The following is a 9,999-nucleotide window of genomic DNA, read 5'->3' on the forward strand; positions in this document are numbered from 1 at the left end:
GGATGCAATGCAGAGTGGGGTAACTGAAGCACCTGGGACGTCAGAGGTAGAAGATACTGTGTTTACCTTGGAATCAGAGCCCACTGAAGCGGTTGCAGCTGAGGCCCCCATGCAGAATGATGTAGGAGATGCGCCATCTAACCTAGTATCAGAATGCCCAGGGGCAGTTGTAAATGGGGCCCCTCTACAGAGCGACATGTGTCCTCAAGAACTGCCTGTGTGTGGAAAGGGAGACGAAGAGGAGCAAGAGAATTTAGCTGTGCAGCTGGCAGATACTGGCTCACCCATTTTTAGTATTGAAAGCTCTGGGGCTCAAAAAACATTTGTGCCTGTTACAGCTGCAGCAATTGAAGAACAAATCATTGCAGAAACTGTAACATCTATGGAAACCTCAGCTGAAACTTTAAAGCCTTTAGAAGCAGTGCCTGGAAAACTATTTCCTGAACTAGTCCAAGATATTACCACTGCTCATTCAGGATTTGAGGCTGCAAACAGTAGGACTGAAGAAACTGCAACAGTGTCAGTATTAGAGATGACTGCTGCAATGGTGGATGGAATGACTGAGAAAGCAACAAGATGTACACACCCTGAGCCCCTGGAGAACAACTGCTTGTTAGCTGTGCCAGGATCCCGTTTGTTTGATCCTCCCTGATTGATTTAATTGATTGAAATAATTTTTGCTTTGCCTGAATGTATAGGATGGTGTCCTGATAATTTCCCCCGTAGAACTTGAACCACGATGGTGGTGGAACAGAAGAAAAAACATTCACATCATTGATATTGCCAATGTCTAGAAATTCCTGACTAAAAAGACATTGAGAACTGACCCTGGTAAAGAAGCAAAGAATTGCACACTGGCAGGAAGAAATTTGGGACTCCTGCTAAAAAATGTGGTATTGATTGGATTTTGGGATTTATTTTACAGGCTGCGCCCTGTGTTGTGGAATTTTTTTTTTTAGCATGTATTGCCCTCCCTAATTGGATTGTAAATGGTATTACCCCCCCATTACTACCCCTGTTTTTTAGAGCCTAATTGTTTTTTGTTTTTAAAGTTTGAGAAAACTCAGCCAAAAGCTTTGTTGAGTATTCTCAAAGGGGGGGGGGAGTTTATGGTGTTATTTAGGCATAAATTTAGGTAATTTGGGAGAATGGCTTTGAATTTATGTGACCCAAAATACCTTTATGTAAAGTGCTTTGGATCGGGCCCAGGCAGGCACGCAATAGATAGAGAACTTGAAGAGGAAAAAAGGATCGGGCCCAGGCGGGCAACAGACAACAAGCTTGGAAAACTGGTTGATAACTTTGAGGGTGTAGTTGATAGAAAAGGTAATTAACTACAAGCGAGTAATGTTAGGCAGAGTAAAAAGTTAACTCTGTGGTTGCTAAAGGGAATAATAGCTGAATTTTGTAAAAATGCTGAGAGAAAAGTTTTTGGTGTTTTGAAATTTTTGTAAATACATGTAGGCAAAGAAATTAGTTTGTAATTGTTTGGCTATGAATAATTTTGTTGCATTAGCTGAAGAATGTATATTGTGCTATGTAATTGTAATTGTATTAGGCTACGGGCATATAAGTGGTGATTTTTTTTGTGTTTAAAAGTAGAAGCTAATAGTAAGAACCCTTAAGCTGTGAATAGCTTTGAATTCAGAAGTAAGTTAGGATGCAATTGTATTACTGTAAATGATTTAATTGATGATGTAATTTTTCTTTTTTTGCCTGATGGTATTAAGGGTATCTGTATATTGTATGTGATGATTGCTTGCCCAGTAGGGGTAGTTTTGTTTTGTTTTTTAGATATTAAGAAAATTGGTGTTAGCTGTATAGCATTTTATGTACCATGCATTTATTTATGGAGTTAAATTTATGTTCTGTGTCTTATGTTTTGTTTGGTGGTGTTTATTTGTTTGTTTTTCTGGCCAGAATTGTCTTTTGCGTTTTATGTGGTTTATGTTGTGTTTTTTCTAGGACCCCCCCTCCCTCAGTGTCAGTTTGATCGCCTGACATCTGAGGGATGATTTGGTAATAGAAGTTTGCCACAAGTTGGTGTGCTATAGAGAAGGGGGGAATCCTGTAGAATTTACACCATTTATTTGTTGTGCTTTGTTTTTGTTTGGTGTTGTTGGGGTTATGTTAAGAATTGCATGGTTATATAGGTTGGCTTTATAAAGTTTTAATTTTGGTTTGTGATAGATTGTAGTGTTATGATGTTATGAGTTGGGAATGTTTTGCTTATGCCTTTTTTCTTTTTTTTTTTTTTATTTTGAGAAAAGGCGGGAGATGTGGGAACTCGGCAGATAAGTATGTGAGAGCTGAAGTGTTTAGACTTCAAGGTCGAGGCTAGTTTTTATCTGCTGGTAGGCAGTAAATAGGATGATAAGTCAAACAGGTGTTAGGATGATAATTACCCTATGGGGTTACAGCTGCGGCTGTGTAAATTTTGTTAACCAATTAGCAACTGCTTGCTTGCCTGCTGCAAGAGTATAAAGATGTATGCTGGAGAGAAATAAATGACCTTTGCTGCCAATCAAACTGACTGAAGAACTTTGTTCATATACGCCTGCGATGCAACAGTTCAACCCCCTGCTCAAAGCAGGACCAATCTCCAGATTTTTACCCCAGTTCCCCAAATGGCCCCCTCAGGGATTGAACTCACAACCCTGAGTTTAGCAGGCCAATGCTCAAGCCACTGAGCTATTCCTCCCCCCGAAGCTGGGGGCGTGAAAGCCTATGATCCCAGTCAGCCTGCTAGATTGGCTGCCAAGGAGCTGGATGGGTGCACTGGCAAGACACCAGGCAGGTTTCTAAGGACCGCTGCCTGGCTTCTGGAGGAATTTCATCAAAATTGAACTGTCTCTAAAATATTTTCATGAATCAGCAAATTCGAACAAAGAATTGGTTAATTAAAGTTTTTCCGACTAGCTGTAGTTGGAATCACTCTACTTTAGCGTAGAAGAGACGGCTGTATGAGGTGCGTGATGGGATTGTTCCTTACTTACCAACTTGTGGGGCTTTCTTGGCTGTAGGAGGACGATGCTCTTCGCTCAATGGCCTTTGTCCTATTTGGCATCTTGGCTCAGTTAACAAAGAAAAAATGGAAGGCCTATTTTGCCGAGCAGGTTCGAAAGAGCTGGGTCACACTTCTGCTGCATCTGCAAGACCCAAGCCCCAAGGTTTCAATGGTAAGACCAACAGTAACTTATTTACTAAGCCAAAGGAATCTTCCTCCCAATGTCAGGGGAGCTCTGCTATTCCTGCCTGTTATGGAGGCCCAAATTCTCCCCTCAGTTCATTGCCCTCCTGCTGAGTCAGTTCCAGCCAGGTTGGTCCATGGCTGCTTCACCAGAATCCAGGATAGGTCATGGGTCTGACCCCTACAGGTCTCTGTTCCTGTCTGTCTCTGCACCCCAGGCCCCTGCCTCCCCAGAACAGAGGAGAGACCACAGCTGTGCCTGGTGAAGCAGCTTTCATTGGTATATCTGTTCCCAAAAGACGTTGATGCTACCTCCAGGTTTCAGTGGAACCTCTCCCCTCTATTCCTGCATGTTTCTGCCAATTACATCCAGATGAATCCCTTTTTGTCCTGGAATAGATGAGCAGTCACACAGATGATTTCCCTTTGATTGAACATAGCACTCGGTAGGGAACAATTCAATGGTGTGACGCTCTTTTTCAGGAATGCAGAGCTACATTTCACCTCTGTTTCCCATTTTTGGGACTGAAGAGACTCCAACATGTGATCAATAAGCACCTTGGTGGCACAGATGAGCTGAAGCCTGAAGAGCTCCAGGTGGACATTTGCAGACACCTTGTGAGTGAGCTGTTGAACCGTATGAGATTATTGACTGTTGTGGCTTGTGGTGGTGTAGAGGGGGGACGTTTGATGGATAATGTAAATAACTGTAAGGGTGGGATATATGAGGGAGAGTGATGGGAAATGTAAATCTGCCCCAGATTCCCACTTCTACCCAGCCACCTGTTCTTTCCCTTATTTACCTGTGGTTCATAAAAGCATGTGCTGGCAGTCAAAGGGCACTTCTAGCCAGAGAGAGCTCATGTGTCCCTGATTTCCTCTAGGCCAAAGAGAATGCAGAGCTGCTGGAGAACTTGTACAGCACCACCATCACATACTTCAGTAACAGCTGGGAAGAGATCCGGGCAGTTGCCGCCAACTTAGCTGGTGAGAGATGATACCCAGTGTCCCTTTTGATATTCCCATTGAGGGAGTCAGAAAAAATTCCCACTGTGCAGCACTGAGCTGCCATTAATCTCTCTGTGCCTCAGCTTCCCAGCCATAGATGGAGATGTTAATGTCCCTACCTCTCCAGGATGGTGGTCAGAGGAATTCATTAGTTGCTATAAAGGGCTTCAGGATTGTTGCAGGGGAAGCACGGTGCAGTCATTTCGCAGCAGCGGCTGGGACACCCTCACGTAGGGCATGGTGACACTTTGAGCTGGGGGTATAATTTCCAGCTTGATGAGACACACCTGTGTGCTAAAAATAGAGAGTAGCTGCGATGGCAGGAGCAGCAGGAGGTTTAACCACCCCAAGTATGATCCCATCCAAACCCCAAAGTCCATTCTCACAGTGGCTGCTCCTCCCACTGCTTGTGCTGCCTTAGCTACATTCTAATGTCAGCACTGTCAGAGCTAGTGTGGGCCCGTCCCATTGAACTGGGAGTGATACCCCTAGCTCAAAGTGCAGACCTACCCAGTGCTGTTCAGTGCTCCTCACTGTGACTTCATCACTGGGAGGCAAGCAGCCCACCTCCCCATAGCGCCTGCTGTTTCACCTTCCTGGCCACAGCACCTTGTCAAGGAAGCATTAGGGTCCTCCTCTTTGACCCAGTGCCCTCTTCTCCCTAGCACACCCATGTGAGACAGGCAGGCATTGTGGCTCACCTATCAGTCACCTTGTGAGATCCCTGCTTAGAACTCACTTATTCCTGGCCTCAGTCCTTTGCTCAGACCACTAGACCAAGACACTATCTTAGTATGTCTCCAATAACTGACTGCAGTGGCAAGAGGAGCACAGACTGTTTCAAGCAAATGGGTTTTATGTAAACATTCTTTTTAAAAAATGTCTCTCTCATTCTCTTCAGTGTGAGACTGCTCTAGCATCCTCTTGCCCACAGCTCACCCTTAGGCCCACAGTAGGAGACCCCAAAGACCTGTCTAGGGGCTGCTAATATCACTTTGCACTCAACTAGGGAAGGTGGTGGTGTTGTTGTTGTTGTTTATTTGACATTGTGTATTTAGGCATCATCCTGGAACACACAGACATTCAGCGTATGAAATGGCTGGACCTGAAACATCTGCTGATGTGTAAGTAATAAATACAGCTGAAGTCCTGCTCATTAGTGAGTTGTTAAAAAGGAATTTAGCTCACAAGCAGCAGTAACCGATACCACTGGTGCAAAGTGCATCAGCCACACATCAAAGGACAAATTCACTCTTGCCCCGTAGAAAGTCAACCTTAATTTCCCCTGAAGGAGGAAGCTGCAGAAGGTGTGATATGAGTCAGTGCATCTCCTGGTTGTCCTGGCAATGCCCCCTCCCCAGCCAGTGCTATCCACACTTTGGGCTTTATTGGCTCTCTGTGGACTCCTCAAGTGAGAAGTAGCCACTTTCTGCTACTCTAATTTCCCACCAGCAATTTTCCTTCCAGTAGGTGCCCTCTATCATGTGCAAACCAGCTTGGACCTGGCCTGTGTTAAATTCCAGGTTTAGTTGAGCTCAGGCAGTGGCTCCTGAATAGAGCTGGAAAATAACTGAAAAGTGGAAGCTATTGAAACAATGGACCTTCTTCCATTTGCAGCGGAGTGGATGACTTTCTGGTAGAGTCAGGGTCTCCCCACAGTTGGGAGCATGGAAGGGACCCAATGGGGGACCCTAAAGCTTTGTTTGTATTGGAGAGCTGCTGTAGTGTGGTATTCAGAAGTAATAAGTCTCGAGCTAGTTCAGGCACAGGTGACTATATGAAAAGTGCGGCCTATTCATCTCTCATGTATTTTCCACCCCAATAGAAGGACTGAGCCCAGTTTCACATTTTTCCATGGGATCATTCTGCTCAGGTACTTCAAGGTTCTGTGATCATGCTTAGCTGTGATTTGACAGTCTGTTCACTAACGTGATGCCCTTTGTAATTTCAGCTCTCCAGGTCCTAGAGAAAGACCCAAGTCCCACTGTCCAGCTGGTGGCAACAGAAATCCTAAGTGACATCTATTCTAGTGGAGTGCTTGACGAATGAAGCAGAACGAAGACAAACAGAAGAAGGCGCTCCAGTGGTATAAGGGCCCTACCATCAATCAAATGTTAACCCCACCCCTTGACCCCGGCAGCAAGATGTGTCATGTGACCCCTCTAAGAACTCCTCCCACTTTCCTCTACCAATCAGGATGGGTTTCGCCCCAATAGGAATGCCCCGAGAGAAGACTTGACCAATCAGGGGGAGTTCCAGGGCAGGTGACCTGTCTTTTGTGTGACCCCTCTAAGAACTCCTCCTGCCACCATCTACCGATCAGGGTGGGTTTCAGCCACTGGGGATCACTCCAAGAGGAGATTTGACCAACTGGGGGGAATTCTGGGGTGGGGTGACACATCCAGAAGTGCTTCATGTGACCCCTCTAGGAACTCTTCTCACCACCCTTTACCAATTGCGATGGGTTTCAGCTGCAGAGGACTGCCCCAAGAGGAGAGTTGACCAAAACAGGGTAGGTTCTCGGAAGGGGTGAACCTCCCAGAAGAGGGTCGTGTGACCCCTCTAAGAACTCCTTCCAATGCCCTCTGCCAGTCAGAGTGCAGCACATCACCTCATAAGTCCCAGCGCTGGGCAGAGGAGGCCATCTCTTACCAAGAAGATGTGTTTTATGAATTGTGGAAAGGCTGAGAGGAGACATGGACTCCTTTACCACCCCCCAGAGAACTTCAGACTTTGTTTTAGCCCCGAGGACCTTTGGGCTTGTATGGATAAAGCGCTATAGCAGTTACAGTTCCGAGGAGGGCCCTTTGACTCGACCATTAATAGATACCTCGGGACCAAACCCCAAACCCTTGTGAAGAATCCCGATGAGTGTGACGACCCCCCCCAAAGTTGGAAGATGATCATGACTTGGGGGAGTCACTGGTGGACAAGGTGAACGGGAAAGACGTTGCTCAGGTAAATGAATGATTAAGAAGCGATGGTCGATCATGGGGGTATAATGGGGTTAGGAATCGACTTGGTATTTCATAAATCTAAGAACAAGCAGGGGGTTGCTTACACTGTTTTTTGTCTGAAAATCTCTCAACAGCTCGACGATGCCTTTCAAGAGGCCTTTGAGAACTTACACATCGGTAGCCCTGTCGTGCATCAGCTGTTTTTGCTCCTGTCTGAGATGCAGCTCTCAAGAGGAAAATCCAGAAAAGAACAAAATAGAAGAATGAACCAGCTCAGAGTCCTTCGTTGTAGGGGTCATGGCGTCCATTTTTACAGGTGGCTGTCAAAGGTTGTGTTAAACCAGGCAATTAATTAAACTTATTTAAATGTGTCCCTATGACTGTATCCCCCTCCATATTTGTGTTAGTAAAAGACGGTACCAAGAACAGTCCTGTCTCCGCAGACAGCTCTGTTAATGAAAATATATTACATCCCCAGGGAAGTTGGGAGCTTTGGTGGGGGAATCCTCTTTTTCGAGTGGCCAAAAAGCATAATAAAACTTGAAATAGAAGACAGGTAACAGCTTGGCTTTCAGATCGGATGCTTTCACTTTACACAAACTGGTTCAAATACGTTTTAAAAGAAACAGGAGCCTTTCAAAAAGGTTATGAACAGACGTTTACTGATGAGCTATTTATAGTGGAGTAAGCCTTAACCAGGGGCCAGAGACCTGTATACTGATTAAAAGATTATGAGGGTGAGACAGTTACTGGATCTTTTTACCCTGAAGAATTACAAAAAGTAAACCCCAAACAAGACAGGATTTACAGGATTGAAAAAGTTCTAGCGGATAAAGGAAAAGGGAGAAAAAAGCAGCTACTGGTGAAATGGTTCGGGGGATCGATAAGTTTAAGAGCTGGGTGGAAGCTTCTCAACTCTGTGACATTTAGACATGAACAAAACAAACAAACAAACAAAAAGATTGCTCCTGCAAAGACACAGAGAGAAAAATGAGCGACAGCAGGTTTTACATTACTTTGCCCAGCAATGCCAGCTCTGCAGTTTTTCCTCAGAACACCAGCTTGAACTTTACAATACTGCTAATTAAGCCCTAGGATCTCCGGAGTGCCTGGGAGGTAGGTTTGTGGAAATACGATACCCGCACAGCCAGAACACTATCAACGAAGACACCCCTTTTGAAATCACCTTTGGAGATATGGCATGGAGTTTTATCCTACGACAAGGTTATTACTCGTCCATACCCGAATTATTGGATCATATGAACAGTACTGTGGCTCGTCATCCCACACCGCCTGAGGTGGTCATGAACTACGACCCTAGGGGTAGAAAAGTTAGTCTTAAGTCCGCCGATTTTACTTATATGTTTTCTATCAGCGGGGAGCTAGCTAACATTCTAGGTTTGGGCCCGAAGCACAGCATCCAAAAATTCCCCTTCTCAGCAGATATCACAGGGCTTTTAATTTCTTGTGTCTGTTCACAGATATTGTAGAACACGAATTTGTGGGGGACTTTTCTGTTCCCCTGTTACGCTGTGTCCCTGTCCAAGGAAGGAACAACAAGTTTGTCACCATCACCTACGATAAACCTCATTACGTTCCTGTCAGAAAACACCACATCGATACCATTACCATTGAAATAAAGACAGATCAGAACAGACACGTCTTATTTTGCGTTGGCAAGGTGATCATCAAGGTGCACCTGTTTCCCTTTAAAGAGCGAGGTTTCTAAAAAGCAAAACATTATGGCGATCCTAAAAAACTACAGCGACCCCACCATCTACAGGAACTATTACAAAGCCCAAGTGGGATATGCCCTTCCTGGATGTACGGGGCTGGCGTGGGTGGAATATTCCGTAACCAAGCCTCTGCAACCAGACTTCAAGGCAGAACACTGCGTGAGAGAATACATGAATCTGGTACAGACAGCTGGTAAACACGTGAAAGATCGTTCTCTGTTAATCAACCGTGAGGAGTTTGCCTTTGACCTGTCTCCCGACCAGGAATGCGCCAATCACTGTTCCCTGTTTAAAACCGGGAACCTGAGAGCAGAAATACATTTTGGGACGGCTCTAACCGTCACCATCAATATGATCGTGTATGGGGTTTTTGACAACGTCATAGAGATAAATCAGAGGAGAAATGTTCTGCTTGACTATATGTGAACATGGACACTGTGCAGCTCTCACGTGTCTCATCAATGACCCCTTACACAAAAAAGAATTCCCTTATGATTGGCTCCCTGGCAGCAAGCTGTCTCAGAGACCCTTAGGTTTGGTGGTCAATATGCATCCACATAACCAACCTGGTGAACACTGGCTCACCTTGTATCTGGCGAAGTGTAACCGTGGAGAGTTTTTTTACTCATACGGGCACCCCCCCCCCCGAATAGCGTGTTGTTTCCTAAAAGCATTATGAAATTTTTAAACAAAAATGCCACACACAATGTGTTCCACAATAGACAATTACAAGACCCCCAGTCTGTCGCCTGCAGCTATCACTGCGTGTTTTTCTTACATCATCGTAGCAAGGGTTTAATCTTTTGACTTAGTGCAAAATGACCGGATGGTGATGAATTTTGTAAAAACTAAATTTAAATTTTGGGGCATATCTAGGCTTGCTTAAAACATGTTTCAACAAGCCCAGACATGTGTATCTTGCAATGATTTTTATAGCCATGTTATCCAATACTCTCAGGCATAACAGACAATGTTCGTTTGGCATTCTCCAACACATTTTTTATAAAGTAACTTTTCCCACAGTTGCTAGGCCCCGCAAGAATTGCAGAAAAGGGGTGTTTCCACCTCGGATCCATTTTTAAAGCCATAGGGCAGGGTTTAAAACCCT

The 9,999-nt window shown here is 44.8% G+C and overlaps 1 long non-coding RNA gene across 1 annotated transcript; it reads left to right on the plus strand.

Annotated features, from left to right (window-relative positions):
• Nucleotides 1-6,887: 6,887 nt before the first annotated feature.
• LOC120393589 lies at nt 6,888-9,620 on the plus strand. Its single transcript, XR_005592080.1, has 2 exons — nt 6,888-7,156; nt 7,290-9,620. It is a non-coding gene; the product is annotated as an uncharacterized LOC120393589 (long non-coding RNA).
• The last annotated feature ends 379 nt before the right edge of the window (nt 9,621-9,999 follow it).

The sequence above is a fragment of the Mauremys reevesii genome, unplaced genomic scaffold, assembly GCF_016161935.1.
Source record: "Mauremys reevesii isolate NIE-2019 unplaced genomic scaffold, ASM1616193v1 Contig24, whole genome shotgun sequence".
NCBI classification, from domain to species: Eukaryota; Metazoa; Chordata; order Testudines; family Geoemydidae; genus Mauremys; species Mauremys reevesii.